The sequence below is a fragment of the Periplaneta americana genome, chromosome 17, assembly GCF_040183065.1.
Source record: "Periplaneta americana isolate PAMFEO1 chromosome 17, P.americana_PAMFEO1_priV1, whole genome shotgun sequence".
In the NCBI taxonomy this organism is placed as follows: Eukaryota; Metazoa; Arthropoda; class Insecta; order Blattodea; family Blattidae; genus Periplaneta; species Periplaneta americana.
The window spans coordinates 60,705,148-60,725,245 of record NC_091133.1 but is presented as its reverse complement, the minus strand read 5'-3'; positions in this window follow the sequence as shown (position 1 = coordinate 60,725,245).

Below are 20,098 nucleotides of genomic sequence, written 5' to 3'. Positions count from 1 at the left end.
TAATGTAATGTGGAGTGAAAGAGTGTGTTCTGAAATTGAGTTGTGTTGAGAATTTTATTTAGATGTGTTTTTGTGTGTTTATATATTTCGTATTGTTCTAGTGTGTTTAGTTTCTGGCTTTTAGTTTGAATGTGTAAAATTTCCATGTCTGTGTTGAGGTCTCTGTAGGTGTGGTTAGAATTTCTGTATATGTGGAAGTGTTCTGTAATTTTGTTACGGCTGTGATGTGTTCTTTGTGACGTGTTTGAAATGATCTGCTATCTATCCTATGTAGAAGTTGTTGGTGTTTTTGTAGAGTATTATTAATTGTTCTTTAATTTAATTTCTTGAATGAGGTTGCAATCTTGTGTGTGTTTTTGTTTTCGTACGTTAGTGTGATGTATTTTTTTGTGTTCTTTGTTTGTGTTGTATTCTTATGTTTTTGGTGATTATGTTTTTTCTTTCGTATTATGTTGTCTATTATGTTGGCGTTGTACGAGTATCTGTTTCCTTGTGCTATGTATTTGATTATGTTTACCCATCCAACTCAAAGCCAGAAACTAAACACACTAGAACAATACGTAATATACAAACACACAAAAACACATCCAAATTAAATTCACAACATACAACTCAATTTCAGAACACACTCTTTGACTCCACCTTACACTACACAAACACACCCCCACATGAAACAAAACAAAAGGCGCCAAGACCAGCAACAACCAGTTCTGAAGATGGCCAATAGCAGGCCGAAACATGTTAACAAGGTAATATAAAGTTTAACACAGAAAGATATATAATAAGTTTTCCGAAGGATATTTTAAAGTAAAGAAGACGCTGTAGTTGATACGAAGAAGAGAAATAGTTTCGTTATTTTCCACTGCTTATCACGAACAATACATCACAATTTGTCTAAGGTTGATTCTACCTTCGTTTTCAGGTCAGCAATAAAGAAAAGTGAAAAGGGTATCTTACTCGTTGGGGTAGTTACAAACAGTAAAATGAACTTCACTGATCCTTTTTCTTTTTTTTTGTGAAAATCGAGTCCGTTTTTAAGTAGGGTCAGGTGTTTTCTACGGATAATTTTTCGACGAGATCGAAAGTAGGGAGGTTTAATTTTTAACACAGTTAGCTACGACCCCTTTGCATGCCCTTCTCGGTGTTCTTTCTTTCTTTTAACGTACAATAAAGTTTAAAGTTTATCTATGGGTCTGAGCTACGCGTAAAATATAAGTCTAGCTGGCGCAACGTAAGTAACAGCAATATCCATAATATAATATGTTCTTCTTCAGTTTCTCAACATAACGTCTGGTTTTTAGGATTGAATGATGTTTATCTATAGACATGCGCTAGACGCAAAATGTCAGTCACATTTGCGCATAACATTGTTAAGTGCCAGTGAATGTCAGACGATACAAACCTGTATGTAAATTAAATAGACAAGAAAAAAAAAAGCTTTCAATTAACTTAGTTCATTTTATTCCGTAATTAATATGTTACATATTTTTACAGAGTTACTGGAAATATGCAACATTAAAATTTTCTCTCACTCCCCATATACAATCGTTTTCCACGTCCAAAACACACACACACGAGTTGGTTAACAAGCAAACACGATTTTTGTAGATATGAATTCATATTTTAGGAAGTATATTATTTAAGATTTTTACTATAATTTCCTAATAAAGCTTTGTTTTATTGAAAAGAGTTACGTATATATACAGATTAAATAAAACGGTGGTAGACATTTTTATACATTTAGCCGTTCTACGGTGACTGCAGCATACCAACCTACCTCATTCACATCGTGCGTTAGATTGTATCAAACCTTCTTGCTACTGCTCAGTGGCGGCTAGTACGTAAATAAAACGGTACAAACTCATTGCTATCCTCGATGAAAACAGAATTGATTTATGTTTTGCAAACAATTTGGATTAAAAACTAAAATTTATACAAACAAAGAAGAATTTTCAATAAAGAGCTCACCAAAGCTATTAACATATCGTTTATAATAATAACAATTATTATTATTATTATTATTATTATTATTGGCACTTATTATTATATTATTGAAATATAAAGAAGCAAAAGTAAAGTAAAAATAACAAAATAATAATACAAGAAATACAATGAAATTATATCAGGCAATACACAGAAGAGTAGGTTAACTAGAAAGTACAAGGGGCGATAACAGTGACTATATTTTTCAAAATTCGTGTTTTCTCGAGAACATACTGTACAGTACACGTTGTGCTACTTTAATGAAGCACTTTTTAATAAATTCTCCTTGTGTTTGCGATTTTTTGCTTTAGCAATTTTCCATGCAACTGCAAAGCTCGCTTCAAAAATGTTTTTCCGGCTTGGTTGTTGTATTTCGTTTATTGGTGGTTGTTTTTTATTTTATATATTTTTTTCTTAAAATTTACTTTTAGTCGTACTAGTTGTTTAACACGATCAGTACATGCCAAGGTATAAATTCTGTAAATAAACATATATTATCATGATAATAAAGTTTATGTCGAAATTAATATGTATAGATGCGTAATTATATAGGCTAATATGGATGTTAAAAAAGTAAGAGAATTTAATTTTAATTAAACCTTAAAAAGTTAAAGGTTAGGTCACGATGGCTACGGGCGGGTTAGGACGACCCTTTGGACGTCGGCCATACTGAGGCCTATTGTGCACCCAGAATTTATGGGATAAATAAGAATGAGGGTGTACCAGCCCACCGGCCGCATGTGACCCCTCACCCTCTCACCCAATGGGAGCCCCCCTACGCCCCCGCCCTAAGTTCATATCACCAAGGTGACCAAGCAGCACAGGATCCATTCCAACGGTCCTTCTAAGATGTCGAAGCGCCCTTGGAAGTGCTCTTAATGAATGAATCCTGACAGAGATATTTCGGAAGGCTGGGAACCCAGGAACGGTTGCGGAGAGGACGCCCCATCCCGTAAGCGGATGAAGACATGCGTCTTGACGTCAATATGAGATGAAGAAGATGAATGATAAATGGAATATAAATTCTTTTTTTTTTTTACAGGGGAAGGGAAGGGAAATGAACCTTTACAATGAAAATTCCAACTCAGCATTTGAGTAACTCGAGGAATATAATAATTAGGCTTACATACATAATTTTCATTTCCCAGCATACAATCACCAAAAAACCACTTGCGTTTATTGTCCACTCACCACTCCTTATAGCCCATTAGGCAGAACTTCCTTCTATCCGAAATATCGCCAATGCCAAGTTAATCTTCTGCTGTAACTTCACTAGTTTTCACGTTTCACAGATAATTCGCCCACTCAGCATTTTATGTCAGTCTTCATGTGTGTAACAATTCTCTACTATTTTTGTCTTAATTTGTCTCTAATGATTCCATTGACAAAACTACTACGTTTTTAAGAAATATTCAATATTTTTATTAATATGTTTCTGTGATTCTACATCAATTCTAGCACGTAAGGAACTAAATTCCAATAAAGCCATTTGTAACAATACATTAATTCTAGCTGAATATCCTATACTTCTTAATCGGCGGTTTAATGACACTCTTTCAAATGCAGGCGTCTAGGGCAGAGGTTCCAAACCGGTGTCGCGCAGATCCATGGAGTGTGTCTCGAAATTTTGGATTTGAAAAATAAATTTTATGCCTTCCAGAAAGTCTCTTTATAATGCATTTTTTATTTGCAACGAAGTCTTTGATATGATACATTTTATTTTGAGACAGGCTTTACCAACGAAACGTGAACACCTGCAACAATGCTCAGTTCAGTTTTTCAGCCATAAGAAACTCTGTGCAATCCACCAAGCGCAAATTTTACATTAATTTAAATAAGCGAGTTTTGAAAAACGATAATCTTTGATCGTACATCTTTTATCGAACATCCAGCATAGGTAGGTTGGAATTTTTTTAAACATACTACGTTTGTTTTCTTTCTAATGCCATTCAAGTTGCTGTTTGTTCTTTTAGAATTTTCGATTGCGTGTAAACACCGACCTATCTACAACACTACATAGAAGTTGTTATCAATGTTTTTTTTTCCTGGCGGAACGCGCTGGAACGGCGTTCCGACACATATTTGTTGCATTCTTCATCATGGAACCGAAATATGTGTGAATAACTATGTTTTAATATGATTTTTCCTTGTATTCCGTTTAGACCTTGAAAGTCTTGGTTGGACGAAAAGAAGGTTAAAAACGACAAAATTCCAGTGCAGTGAACAGTAGCCTAATCATCTCTCTGTCCGCTATAAAATATTGTACACAGAGTTCCACCACCATTTTCTCCAGAACAAATGTACTACTACTACTACTACTACTACTACTACTACTACTACTACTACTACTACTACTACTACTACTACTACTACTACTACTACTAGTTACTACTACTACTATTAATAAAATCAAATAAATGTGTCGCGATATCGTAGGCGTTCAGTAAAGTGTATCGTCAGTCAAAAAAGGTTGGGAACCACTTGTCTAGGGTAATTGGAATTAATGGTAAGGGTATGCTATTTGGCGGTATGAGACCGAGGATTCGTCACGGATTATCTGAAACCGCTTTAGAATTTAAGAAAGCCTCAAGAACGCCAAAATTTACAAGTCATGAACATTGTTATTGGGCATTGCCTGTTATGTTCATAAAAATTTAAATAAATAGAATAATCAGGTCAAGAAGAATTCGAACCCAAGTCTGAGCGCAGCCTCCATTAAAAGATCCAACTATATACTACCGATTATGATAAGCCGGTAGCCATATCCCATGCTGCTGCAACTGTTCGTGTACTGGCACCTAGTATAAAGATGTGAAATGTTGCAGAACCGTGAAGAATCTCTCCGATTGATGTGTACGAGTAGGCCTAGCTTACCTCGGAGAACGACTTACTTAGCAGTTTGTCGTGAAAGTAACCTTATCTCGGTGTAAGCATCCATCTCCTGTAGGGCTCTCAGATCTTCATCAATTCGGACCCCACGGGGTAGAGTTGTGTTGCGTGATTAAAGCTCACCGGGAGCGTGGGATACTCGATTTGATTGATCTTTAAAAGGCTTCTCTTCCTGTGACATCAAATCAAAAGAGGAAAGGGCCTCAGGTCTGTACTAAAGCTTTCACTTCCAATCTCTTTTTTCCCAGGGAGGATAAATCAAAGCTATGGATACCAAAAGTGATTATTGTAGTAATGATTCCAACCATACTTCTCTCTTCATTAGCTTGAGTTGAATAAATCATTGGGTTTCATTGACACTGATTCCACGAATTGGGAACAAATTATTCCCCGATTCTGTAATATAGGCTACATAATAGCGTGTTTTGAAGCTTATCTTACGCACGTGTGGTTTGGAATCGTTTGAGTACGACAAAAATGATTATGAGGAATAACTAATGAGCAATAGAGAAGGGTTCATTCCTCAAATGTCAAATTCCATAGCAGGAACACTATTTTGTATTATAGGGAAGAAGATTAGTTAAAATGGGGAATACTTGAAGTTAACTCCACATCCTTTGACCTTGTCATCATGAATGGAAACCTAGACAATACCGGGTCGAACCAGAGTTCATAAAATTAAATTTTCGTGTTATAGTACTGAGCTATCATAATACTGTTTCATATAGGCAGGCCTGCACAAGGCTTGCGCTCTCCGAGCCGGATCACAGCTCAAGAGCGGAATGCAGATATTGGCTGCGCTCTACAGTATATATATATATATATATATATATATATATATATATATATATATATATATATAAGAGTGGACTGGAAGAAGGGGTGATCTCGTACAAAATGTACACAAAAGGAAGGACTAGTACGAGTCTTCATGAAATGAATTCCCGTTCAGTATTTACAAAATTATCTTGGACTATTATTAATTAATAAAAGGACTCCTGCGGGACAAAATATGAAAGTGAGCCATATTACCTTCCCTAAACTGACTTACGAAAAGTGTAGTTTACAACTGAAATCCCGTAATTTATTCAAGATATCAACAATGAGCTGGCCATTTCCCTGAAAATAGTTGAAAATTAATAAATTCTAACGTATCCTACCTCATGTAATAATGAAACTTTCAACTCCTTAACCTTTTTACTGCAATCTTCACCAACAAAAAAACCATCGTATCTCTATGTATGGACTAGTAATAACGCATTATATTATGTTTTCCTCTTTCTTTCAAACTTTTTCGGCAAATAAGTATTGATTCCAGCTGCTGTAAAGAAATAAGCATTTTCCCATGCAATATTGAAAGAATTTGCCAGATGACCACTTTTCCGTCTTTTCGATTCCTCCATTATGTAGCCGTAGATAGGCAAAGTGAAATAGCTACTGATAATACACACTACACCAGACAGCTGTGTGGACTATCCTCTACCTATAGTAGGCGTACGTCATTCCGATGTACCTTTCCGGCGAGCTGTTAGACGGCTCTCCCGCTCCGAAGGAGCGGCCGTGCTCAATTAGTGCCGCTTGTGCAAGCTTGATATAGGCTATAAGCACCTCTTCCAGAGAGTATTTCGCCTCGTTTATTAAGTCATCATCATCATCATGCATACAGGTTATAGTCCCAGAAGGACTGTTACTGTTCACTAAAGTTTACAGCCCGTCTCTTCATTGGACGTCCAGTTGATCTCCTGTCTCTAGGTTGGTAATGCAGGATTGCACAAGGTATTCTAGTCCTAGACATACGCCTCAGATGCTGACGCCAGTTATCTTGATAGTGACACATGTCTGCTAGTATAGAGTTCATTTCAAGTTCCTTTAGGATATCTTCATTTCTTTTATGCTCGACCATGCCGAAATGTAGTAATTATACACCTGGTAGCAGTCCTTTAATGCATGTCATTAAAGTACACCTACTCATTAAAAGTACAGGTGTTCAGCCAATGATAACTCAGCTTACAGGTGGTTCAGCCAATGACAAGTCAGCTTTGTACCGTTATAAAACCGCAAGTATCGATTATTCTCAGATATGCAATCGAAAGAGAATTAGCGAAAAGTCACGGAGGCTGGAAATCCAATACTGTCGCAGAAGGTTATGTTCTGTTACTATAATAATTAGCGTTAATTGTAAATAATATTCAAATAAATTCAATTTGTCATCTCGTTTTTCAATTCCAATTCAATTTCCAGGTTATACATTCTCTGCATTACATCAAGGTCAATGACATTATTGTCCTAGGAAAAAATCAATACTTTCGCGTCTGCGCACATCTCACAATTCACGACCTAGAACAAGGTCACTTCCGATCTTGTCAGATACAAATAAAATGTATACATCTGAATAATTTCAAGTTAGAAATATGGTCGAGCATAAAAAGTCGTATGAAACTTGTCTATAATGGTAATTAAGACGCTCGTATGAATATTATGAAACTCGCTTGCGCTCGTTTCATAAATATCCATACTTGCGTCTTAATTACTATCATTATAGGCTCGTTGCATAATGTACTATTATGATCCCACTTAGTATAGCAAGCAATGAATCTCATTTCACTAGCAGTGATTCTACTTGCATCGCGTTTATTAAGTAAAACATTAATGCATAACTACTTAGTTCACTTCGAAGGCACGGCATTACAAGATTGTGATTTTCCAACCGTTAATCAACGTTCCGTCCACATGAAAAATTCATGTGACCGTAATGATATGATTTTATGCCCTGTATTTTGGACAATAGTGCTATTCGAACACCCGGATTTCGTTTGTTGTATTTCTGCTGTCACTTCACTTAAGGGGCAGTCCAATAAAAATTACAACTTTTTTCCTAACAATATTTAAACCACATTTTGAGGGCATGCTTACTATATAAAGGACCAACATAACCCAAATTTTTAACTCCCAAATGTTTTGGCTTTTGATTTTATATATATTTTTTCTATTTTTTTGATAAATAATTATTTTAAAATCCAAGTTTTAATAGAAGATCTAAAATTTTAAGGTGGCCTATTTTGGTTACATTCAAAAGACACAGAGAAACATTTCTATGCATTCATTTTATGAAATATCTTATTTAGTCACTTTCAACCTTTTTAAAAAATTCTGAATGTGTTATTTTTCTATAAATCATGAAAAAATATTAATAAAATAAACTAGCAGCATTTGTTACAAAATAAATGCAAAGAAACATGCAGCTACCTCATAAATACTTGCAGTGAAATGTCATCCAGATTGATTAATATTTGGCATAAAAAAGTTTGTGTTGAATCAAGAAATATAAACTTTCGGAAAAATGGATTCGAAAGTAAAATGAATAATTATGTAACACATACGTATTAAAATTCACATTCATCTAGTGACTTCAAAGAGCCACCTTTACAACAAAAAGTTACTAGATTTGTAATCAGAAATTTAACATAGGCCTATTAGTAATCAGAATTGAATTAAATCCATTTGCGATATGAGAATATACATTCTAAAGACGTGAAATGGCCAGTACATTTTTGTGGAAAATTTTCATTGTTTTCAGTGGAGTCTTCCTCTTAACATATAGATGTTTGTTGCATTAATTTTAAGTGGCTCTGTATATGAATTGTATTAGAGATACTGTATCATAAATAATGACAGTTTTGGACCAAAATTTAAGTTGGAGCATGTTGTGACAAGAAATTAATCTAATGTTCAGAGTAAAAAATCATTCGATTCTATGGTCTTGAGCCACCTTTCAGCGAGCTTCGTTATCCCGCGTCGGTACCAGTTTCTGGTTTTTCAAGCGAATAAATCGGTAATACCCATTTCAACGGTTGGTAATCTGAAGACGCAAGATCAAGGTTACATTCTGGGTGTGATATCAGTTCAATTCCTCTCAATTCCTGGATTTCTTCCATGGTTTTCAAGCGGTAAGATAGGGTCTTGCATTGTCCTGTTGCAGATAATTCTATTTCGATAGAATAATCTCTCTCTCTCTCTCTCTCTCTCTCTCTCTCTCTCAAAACTTCATGAACTTGTTCTAACTGGCGAGAATAAAGCTCTGCACAGACTGCACGTCCGTTTAAAACGAACTTCCAATGAATCAAACTTACAAAATTTCACTAGACATAAAACATTACTTTGGGGCCGAACACAACTTGTTTAATGATGGCTCTAGCAGGGTGACTTGAGGCATTGCTTTCAGGTATCAAAGTTGCGGTAATATATTACTCTACCAAGGCCAGTGGACTCCTGCAGCCTGGAGCCGTGGCGCTACTGCTCCTACGTTCATAATACCGCATCGCGACAGTTCACAGTACGCCCGCGGCTCCACTCGCCTCGGTCGAGTAATACCCATTTTTCATCACACGTGACAATTCTCCTCATACCTCTATAACCAATGGGATAACGATGAGTTGAGGGCATATACCATTCTAAGTTGTCTGTTCAAGTGTCAATTCATGAGATATATATCTACAATTTCTACAGGATATTTTAAGTATCTTTATGTGGCGATGTATTGTATCCTTCGAAGCACATAATTCTTCAGACAACTTACCGGTATTTCTTTTGTAGATTTTCTCTGCGTATACTCTCAATATTCCATACCTCAAATCTTCCAGGAATTTATAAATCTTTACTCTCTATTACTTTATTGAAAACGTAATCGAAACATGTTCGCCCATTGCTAACACCGCGTTGGACGTAATGATTAACATTAATTTACATTAATTCTCTTTATTACATTTCCTAAAATGCGAGAAGAATATGTCGGCAATTGTCAGGGGCTGTATGGAGTACCAAAACATTAGTTTTATTTCATTAATATCTTCTAAGAGAGGTACAGCATCAACTAGGGCCTATTATAATTCTGCACCTGAAACTTTAACAACCATTTTGTTTTACGCTGTCACTTATGTCAGACAATTCCGGGGAAAGGAAAATTATGTTTAATTGAATAGGATACAATTTTAATTAAAGCACCCTGAGGAAGCATTGTCGCCACAATGGTTTTCTCATTACGATTTTGTGTGTGTTCTTTCACTGTTTTCATTCCTACAAGCTCGAAGAAATTGCATTTCTTTCATTCGGCGCCTTCGAATGAAGAAATAAAAAACTAATTTGCCATCCGGTATTTCATCTTGTAACTTTCTAGCTCTTTCCACCCCACTTCCCTCCTCTCACTCCTCCTCCAACTTTTCCACGGAAAGTTACGCATGGAAAACAAAAGAAGTTCCAGGGAATGGTACTGACAGACAATATTCTTACCAGAGCATTTCCTGCTCGCATGCTCTCTGCCGTCGCAGAGACTTCTCAAGTAATTTCTTGTTCTTTGATTGAAGAGTTATCGCATTTTACAGCAAACGACCAATGCGGTATATGAGGCCGTGAATTAAATTGCCACAGGTCCCGCTCTACTCCACACGAAGGAAAACTTGCTAAATTAGATCACAGATTGAAGACAGCCCGCGAGATAATGCAATCATGCCATGGAATTTTAAAATTCCTCCTAACATTCTTGCACTCCGCTATTGCAGCAATATCTGCATTACAAATATCGGTGTCTAGAAGCCATCACTTTCTCGCTTCTGAACATAACAAGAATCTTCCATACATTAACCATTTCGTCCTTTTTAATCAACAATACAGAGGTTTGGTTCTCAGAAAGTGCAGTAAAGTTATTATGATTTTTTTTTATCATTATCGTTTCATGATCGAACATTACCGTAACATAGTTACTTTATAGTCATTGGAGAGCCAGTATAACTTGAACGGGTTGTTAAATAATATAAGTTAACATCAATTCCTCACATAGGACTTCAGTAACCTAGCATATATTTTTCATTCTACATCTGCACTTGAGAAAGGGAAAGAGAGGCAGAGAATGGAATGAAAACTACTTAGAACTGAGATGAAAAAAGCTCTCCTTTACGTATTTTTGTGTGCTGAAGCCATAAATGTCAAAAATGCCACATCACGCACAATTCTTAAAAAAAAACTGTTTTATATTTTATATTATTAATATACTAGTAATTTTGTTGCATAATAATCCAGTGCTCTAATGTAAAATTTTGTACTAACCTGTTGGGAAAGATCAGAAACATAATCTAGGAGGCTGTGGATGTAGGGATGTAGAGAGTGAAATTCATGCAGAGTTTACCAGTTTGAACTCAATTTGTTTTAATAGGTTATTTTACAACGTTTTATCAACAATCTTAGGTTATTTAGCAGTCTGAACGAGATGAAAGTGATAATGCCGGTGAAATGAGTCCGGGGTCCAGCACTTATAGTTACCCAGCATTTGCTCATATTGGGTTGAGGAAATACCCCGGAGAAAACCCCAACCAGGTAACTTGCCCCAACCGGAAATCGAACCCGGGCCACCTGGTACCAGACGCGCTAACCGTTACTCCACAGGTGTGGACAGTTGGAACTCAATGATTTTATGAGAGATTTAGGATTACCTAAGGAAAAAGCTGAGATCTTACGCTCAAGATTATAATAAATAAATTTTCTTACACCAGAAACATTTTTTTCACCGGTACAGCAGTATAGAAGAGTAATTTACACCCTACTCTTCACGATGGGGTGCCTTAATATACTGCAGTGGTATTTCTGGTGTTCTACAGAAGTTTAATGTTCAGTACGAAGTGGATGAATGGAGACTTATTGATTCCTCCAAAAGAAGTCTAAAGTCAATGATCAGTGCTTTTGCACAATAGCCACAAGGGTGCTATGTTACCTGTTGGTTATTCGGTACGCCTTGAAGAAGTTTATGGGGATATTGAACTGGTTCTTATACAGATAGAATATAAAAATCATAACTGGATGAACTCTGGAGATCTGACAGGGTTGCGCATCCTTCTTGTTCAGCAGCTAGGTATACTAAGTTTCCATATATCCTCTGTGAATGGGAAGCAGAGCGAGAAGCAGTAACTGGGAACAAAAACACTGGCCACAAAGAACATCTCTTGAATCTCACACAAGAGGAAAATCAACAAATGCAACAGAAAAAGATGGTATAAAACATTTGACTAAATGTGAGTTGTTAATTATGACAATTCTAATGCTTTTATAAAATATAGCTTTAATATTTAACACAGGACTTGTTTCACCTCTTCACTATTCCATATTAAATTCAACAATGCTGCATTCACATTGGTAAAAGTGAAAATGAAGTTAAACTCAAATTCTTGTTTCACCTCTTTACTATTCCATATTAAATTCAACAACGCTGCATTCTCATTGGTAAAAGTGAAAATGCAGTTAAACTCAAATTCTTGTTTCACCTCTTCACTATTCTATATTAAATTCAACAACGCTGCATTCTCATTGGTAAAAGTGAAAATGCAGTGAAACTCAAATTGTTGTTTCACCCTTCACTATTCCATATTAAATTCAACAATGCTGCATTCACATTGGTAAAAGTGAAAATGCAATTAAACTCAAATTCTTGTTTCACCTCTTCACTATTCCATATTAAATTCACCAATGCTGCATTCACATTGATAAAAGTTAAAATGCAGTTAAACTCAAATTCCTGTTTCATCCCTTCACTATTCCATATTAAATTCAACAACGCTGCATTCACATCGGTTAAAGTGAAAATGCAGTTAAACTCAAATTCTTGTTTCATCCCTTCACTATTCCATATTAAATTCACCAATGCTGCATTCACATTGATAAAAGTGAAAATGCAGTTAAACTCAAATTCTTGTTTCATCCCTTCACTATTCCATATTAAATTCACCAATGCTGCATTCACATTGGTAAAAGTGAAAATGCAGTTAAACTCAAATTCTTGTTTCATCCCTTCACTATTCCATATTAAATTCAACAACGCTGCATTCACATCGGTTAAAGTGAAAATGCAGTTAAACTCAAATTCTTATTAATATTTCAATAGGCTTAAGTATTCCAAATAATAAATATAAGCTTAAGATATATAAAAATACACACACTCGGTGAAACATATAGAAAAGAAAACACAGTGAAACACAAAATGACGTTTACACTTAATAAACCTTTTTTGCATCTAGTGACAAGTCTAGCTATTGCAATTCTTAAACATAGATAGCTCTTCTCCTTATTTTTTCAAACCCTATCCCCTCGGCCAATTCCACCCCGAGCTGTCAAAATTTTGCCATAAATTTCTCCACACCCCAAAGAATTTGGCGTTATTTAATGTGTCATATGTTGCGAGGTGTCCCCTGCTAGATATAATGAAGGACACTGGCAGGTGTCGTTTCTTTAGAGTTTCTGAGGCATGACACTCCAACATAGGCCTAATACAATGGGATGTCTCGCCTCTGCCGTAAAGAGGACACATTCTTGTCCCCTCTAAGTTGACGATTAAAATTATGTTATGGGGCTATGACAAAATAGATAAATGATACGATGCACTACATATGCTAATGCAATATAGGCTATCCACATTACTTCTCATAAAATCCTTCCCATTTATTAATTAGGACAGAAAGGAATTTTAAACCCCAAATATCTTCAACTTCGTGTTTTGAAAAGAAATTCATATCTACCTACGTATATGATTTAAGAAAGCAGTTCTTGAAGCACAATTTTACGGCATACTCGGTATTTAATATCAAGTACTTACGGAACTCAAATTACTCACGGAAGCACAATTTTCTACCCACATTGTGGAGATAATATATTACTGGGTAACAATAAAGCATTTACATCTTAGTGGCCGTGACTGCAGCCGTATTGTTTAATGTTCCGCGGAATATAAAACGGCGTTAATTTGCCATTATAATTCAGACTCTGTTACGAAGACAAGAAGCTATCGGGTTCACAGGCCTTTGTGACAATGCCGTGACTAATTTACATTCCTAACAATAAAGAATATTTGCCTTGCAGTTAAAATGCACGAGCCCCATGTTTTACACTAGTCTCACCCCTCGGGGGACTTCATTGTCATGCAACGGACTGTTTTATTTCGAAATTCAAAGAGTTGTAAAAAGCATATTACGTTTTCTTGAAATGCGAAAACACAGTGAACGAACTCTGTTGCTGGAGGATATGACTCTCTTTTAATATGTATATGACCAACCCAGAGTGTAGGGGAGGATCGCAGTGTACCATAAACTATATTGGCTTTCCGTCGGTACTCTCTTGTTTTATGTCTTCATTGAGGAGGTGAAATAAAATTAACATACTTTGAATGGCGAAGTAAACAGTTTTCGCGTAATTATTTTCCATTTACATATTGTGCATAATTACGAAATCTTATTTAAATCTTCCTGCAATAATTGTTGAATAGCTGTTCATAAATTTTATGGCCACATTGCTTTTCTTATATCTTTTATGCATTTCGTCTGACGCTTAAATTGAAAACATTGAACATGTTGAGAAACTGACTCAATCCACATCACCTCTAATCAAATGTTCGCTCATAAGACCGACAAAGCTATCTAAACACAACAGTACCATTCTATGTTCTTTTTTATGTGTGTCATGAGTTTCCTACTAGAACACTTGCATCAGAGGTCTGCATTGAACGTTTTCGCTCGAGCGCCAAGTAGTTTATAGCATAATCCGATAGGTAGCGCAAATGCATGATGGGTAAAATTGTCACGAGCGATAAATCCTCGAACGGCATAAGCCGAGCGTTAGACATTCGTTTTTGTTACAGTGATGAACTGTGTTGTAACACCATAGATGTTTATGATTTCAAAACTTTGCATTGTTTAACTAACCTCTCCATAGTACAACTACAAAACTTATTTTAAAATGTAATATAAATGTTGTAGGTAAATGTTTTTTTTTTTGCCCCAACACAGGAGTGATTTTGTTTTTGCCACATCTGATAGATGTTATTGGATGTAAATGTAATTATTATAAACGGAGAACACAATCACGACAATGCAAGAACTGTATCAAGCTTTCTGGTAATGATGATGATGATAATAATAATAATAATAATAATAATAATAATAATAATAGTAATAATAATAATAATAATAATAATAATCTATAATAATTTGTGTATCAATCTTTGCGTCTGTAACAGTTGTGCAGCATGATTATTCGTTTTATTATATTTTCTGTGACGTTATCTCTGTACTAATATTGTTATTAATCTACTGCTGTATCAATAACATTTTGTAAAACCTTTCTACATTGTCGCAGTATATAAGCGAACACTATGTATGGACCTATCATAATATATATGTGGTAAATCAAATATTGAATAATAATTAATTAGCAATAATAACTGTATATCGAAGTTTTTCATACTATTTTATTTATAATTTCATGTTCCTGTTTTGGTACGTTCCATTGACTGTTCCATTAAACGTTTGTCATAAACGCAGAAAATGAAGCCTTATTTTTGCCGTGTGAGCAAAACATATGTGTATCTTATCTGTCGCCTTACATACAAGATAAGACATGTCGGTGAGATGGCCTTGTACTGTGCTTCTGTTTATTACGAGCGTATCACGACCGATCGTACCTCACTCTAGGGTGCGACACTCGACAGAGTTCAAGCGAGCGATTTAACTCCAATGCAGCACTGTGACTTGCATCATCAGAGAATCTATTGCGTCCTTCAATATTTCTCCGAAATGTTCGACCACATTAAGATCTGGTAATGTATCAGGTCAATATGCCTTCCGAAGATACCAATGCCGCTGTTGTGTTGCTTTCCTTTACAGCAAGGTGCTTTATCGTGCAAGAAACAAATCTCAAGAGCGTCACCATGGTCTCTCAATATCGAAAACATTTCGATTTCTTAAAAGGTACTCCTGAAATAATCGCCATTTAATGATGTACCTCCTTTGATAATCCACGTAAGTTGCGTGCTGTTCGGGAGACAAATGGTAGGCACAAAATTATTGATTTGGAATATGATTGAAAATGAATTATAAAAGAAGATATAATAAGAAAATATGTTTATATGGATTTGCTTTTACGTTGCACTCATAGACAAAGGTTATCAGTAACCCTGTATAAAGCAGGTTTATTCGAAAAAATGTAGACTATGTTCATGCTAAAAATAACACTGGCCTGCAAAATTAACGGTCATAAAACTTAAAAAAAAAAAAATTATGCTACATTTATGGTTTCTTGGGGTGCTGAATCCAAAACTGAGATCATACAAATGTCTCAATTCTGGTGGGGAATACGTTGAAAAATAGAGCAACAATTGCTGTATCTGTTCCAATAAATCTTTCCATGAAATTGTGCTTTTTTCTGTAAATGGCCCCAGAGAAAATCACTTTCTGGACGGCCCCGTAATTGCAGTCGAGTGACCACAATTTGTATATGCACTTGTTTTAACATTATTAACATGGTAAAAGAAAGAAATTTAACTTCTTTATCTGCCCCCATGAGAACGTTTGTTTGTACAAGGGAAGAAGTCACAGGAGAATGAAGAAAGTTACAAAACGCACAACTGCATGCATTTTATTCTTCACTTAACATAATTAGGAACATTAAATCCCGACGTTTGAGATGGGCAGGGTATGTAGCATGTATGGGCGAATACAGAAATCCATATAGAGTGTTAGTTGGGGGGCCGGAGAGAATAAGACCTTTGGTGAGGCCGAGACGTAGATGGGAGGATAATATTAATATGGATTTGAGGGAGATAGGATATGATGGTAGAGACTGGATTAATCTTGCCCAGGATAGGGACCGGCGGCGGGCTTATGTGAGGGCGGCAATGAACCTCCGAGTTCCTTAAAAGCCGTAAGTAAGTAAAATGACGAGCCAGGAATGACATAAAAATTTCAAGTATCATCTTTTTTCTTGCCAGTGGAACTGAAATTGTTAATTAGTTTATAAATTTGCTTAATAGTTTTTTCTCATTCATTAGTTTTCTTTCCGTTAGCATAATCATTTTCGAATCGCCTCATACAAGTAAATGTTTAGGATTAGAAGTAAAAAACCCACATTCCACAAAAAATACAATAGAAAAAATAAATAAGCTTACCAATGGTAAATTAAAAGGGAAGAGTGTTAAAGTAGAAAATAAAGTGTATTAACTTAGTAGACTCACTGACGATCACTTACGTTAGAAAGTTGAGTGAATACTGTAGGATATTGCGTCGCATAAACCATATTCTGATTGTGAAAATCTATTGTAAAAATTTTTAAATAGAATTTAATGAATCATAACTGTAGAGAAATACTCCGATGTAGGTAATAAATTGATAAATCTGTACACCTAATCCTGTATCAATTGTCTCCCTCGTGTTTTGTTTCTATAAGAAGTTCTTAAAAAAGTAAATATTTCCTTCAATAAACTTTTATGACTTCAAAACGCTTGGATTTCAACTTTCTGTTTACGTATGATGTCTGGCGGAGACAGATAAGAGTCCTCAAGAATAAATAACGAATGCCTTACCCGTAGTTCATTTTAAGCTACTACAAAGGACGGAAATAGTAAGACAAATATGTATTGAATATAAAAGAAAAAATATTCTTTCATATTTTAAGTAACATGTTTGAAATTATAAACGGTCGTGACTATCAAATAATTGTTTTTAACAAGAGTCAAGATTCCTTTTAATTAGTAAGCCCTTTTTCTCTGCGATAGTTTTGTAAAAATATAGGCCTATAGGCTATATTTCTTTGTCTTCCTTTCCCCTTGTTCTCTTGATCACAATATGAATTTATTATCATACCCTTTTTATCGTGGATGTTATTTAATTTTCGTATTTTTCTTCTTTTTTATTATTATTTTATTACATTTCATTTTGTTGTATTCTTCCTTACGTTTTCCTATTTGTACTAAGTTTGCTATTATTATATTCCAATCCTTAGAACTGCATTTTACTTTCTTTTTTTTGTCTATTATGATATTATTTTCATTTGTTTAATGTCGATTTTCTTATGCTGTTATTATTATTATTATTATTATTATTATTATTATTATTATTATTATTATTATTTTGTAATATGTTGGTATTCTGTTCTTTAACTTTTTGTTAAATTTTCACTGCTTGTATATTTTGTGACCTGGCAGAGTGTAAGAGAAGGTCCTATGTCCTTAACTCTGTCAGTATAAATAATTAAATTATTAATTAAAACTAAATTAAGAGTAGAAAAATATTGATGACTTACTATGTTATAGAAAATATTAGAAGCATAAAATGTTTAATTGTGACTATTACACTCTTACTACGTCACACTACTTTTGACCAATAAAACGGTACGAAAGGACGTATTTCAACCAATCATGGCTGCTTATCGCACAATTTTATCGCGTCCCTAGCATTTGTTTAATTTCATCGCGTCCCTAGCATTTGTTTAATTTTATCGCGTCCCTAGCGTTTGTTTCTTTGTTTACCAACATTTGAAACTGCGCTGGTCTGGACGTCAAAAATATATATAAAATTACAAACCACTCCAGTCGATGCACAGCAGTTTCAAATATGACTCGCATTGGCATTCAAGAACAAGAATTAATAAAAATCACTGATCATACCTATGCATCTTCTGAAATCCGATTTACAAATAAATGAAGAGCACCATTCGGAAATCCTGAATAATTTGAATACACCATGTAGGCCTAAATCAACGAGTTCCACTTCTATTATGCACACGTCCAATATAACATCAATTGAACCACCAACCACATTCAAATTTGAAAATTGTACATTCAATAATTATTCCTTTTAAAATTATTCATTCGGAAATTCTGAATAAGTTGAATACACCATGTAGGCCTAAATCAACGAGTTCCACTTCTATTACGCACACGTCCAATATAACATCAATTGAACCACCACTACATTCAAATTTGAAAATTGTACATTCAATAATTATTCCTTTTAAAATTATTCACGTTTATTTTTTATGTCATCGTCGTTAATTAAAACTTTTCTAACACTTGTGTATATTAGTTAGGTTATGTTATAGCTTCTGCTCTGAGAGGATAAAAAGAGCTTCTGCTATATGATATTATGGATAGTCACGTATCAGAGATTGTTTAATATTAAGATTTATTGAATAGTAATCATTACAGTGTCTGTATAAAGACACTACTTCCATCTAGCATGCATCTAGCGTAATATGTGTAATGTTGAGATGGTACAATAATACATTTGAAGACAGTTGTATTTTCGTAACTCAATTAATATTTCATTGCATTGGAGTACTTCGTTACTTCTAATCTTTATATACTTTCTTCTAATCGTGTAATAGTGAATTAAATCCCACTCGAGTTTTGATTTTCTCTAGATAAATCTGCTCGTGTTCCAATCGCAGATTTATCGATAAAATCAAAACATCTAGTGATATTACTGTTGAAAAATTCTGACGTGGTACATTGAAACGGATACCGTATAATTTTCGTACTCAACATGAAATTCTAATTCAGAAACAGTATTTTTTTAAACAACAAAATCCATGCAGAATTGTGTCATTACTATTATCATCATCATCATCATCATCATCATCATCATCATCATCATGAGCCCCCGACGCGGGCGGTTTCGCATTTTCCTTTGAAACGGCACTGCTACCCAAACTATGGGGATGATAGATAAATTTTCACTCCAGAGTGTCCTACTTTTCTCGTCATAAACGCAAGGCACGGAGAATTACACTGTACAAAAATATTGTAAAAACTCTAGAATTAATAAGAATCTGCATAGTTAAAACGCTTGGAATGTTTACCTCGTCTCCTCGCTTGTGCGTCTTCTGTTTTTACTAATAAAATATTAATTAACTGAGCGCATTGTTATGCAAAACAAGAGCTGCAATTGTACACTCAGCCGTTATTTTAAAGGTGTTTGTAATAAACTCTAACTCCGGCTAAGATTTCAACGTAGTCTGTTTGACTTGAAATGCGAGCATACACAAGTTGACGTCACGTTCAAGTGTTGTACAGGGATATCACTTTGTTTTTACTAACATTTTTAACATTAACCTGGCTATACTCGGAAACATTGTTACGCCCCTTCCATTACAGGAGTTTAGAGTTGCTAGTGCAATATGTAAACAAATCATTTTACTAGCTATAGAAGGAGAGAAAAGTAGTGTATCCATTTATGTTACAGGGAAATATAGTATTACGATTTTCAGTTTGGTCATTACTTTACAGTATTTTATTAAAAAAAACAGTAGAATAGTAACAATTTTTTTTTTCACAAATTCAAGTCTTCAAGCGGTTATATACATTATGTAACGTCTACTTTATTCAGCATATTACTAACCTAATTTATTCCTGAGAATTTTG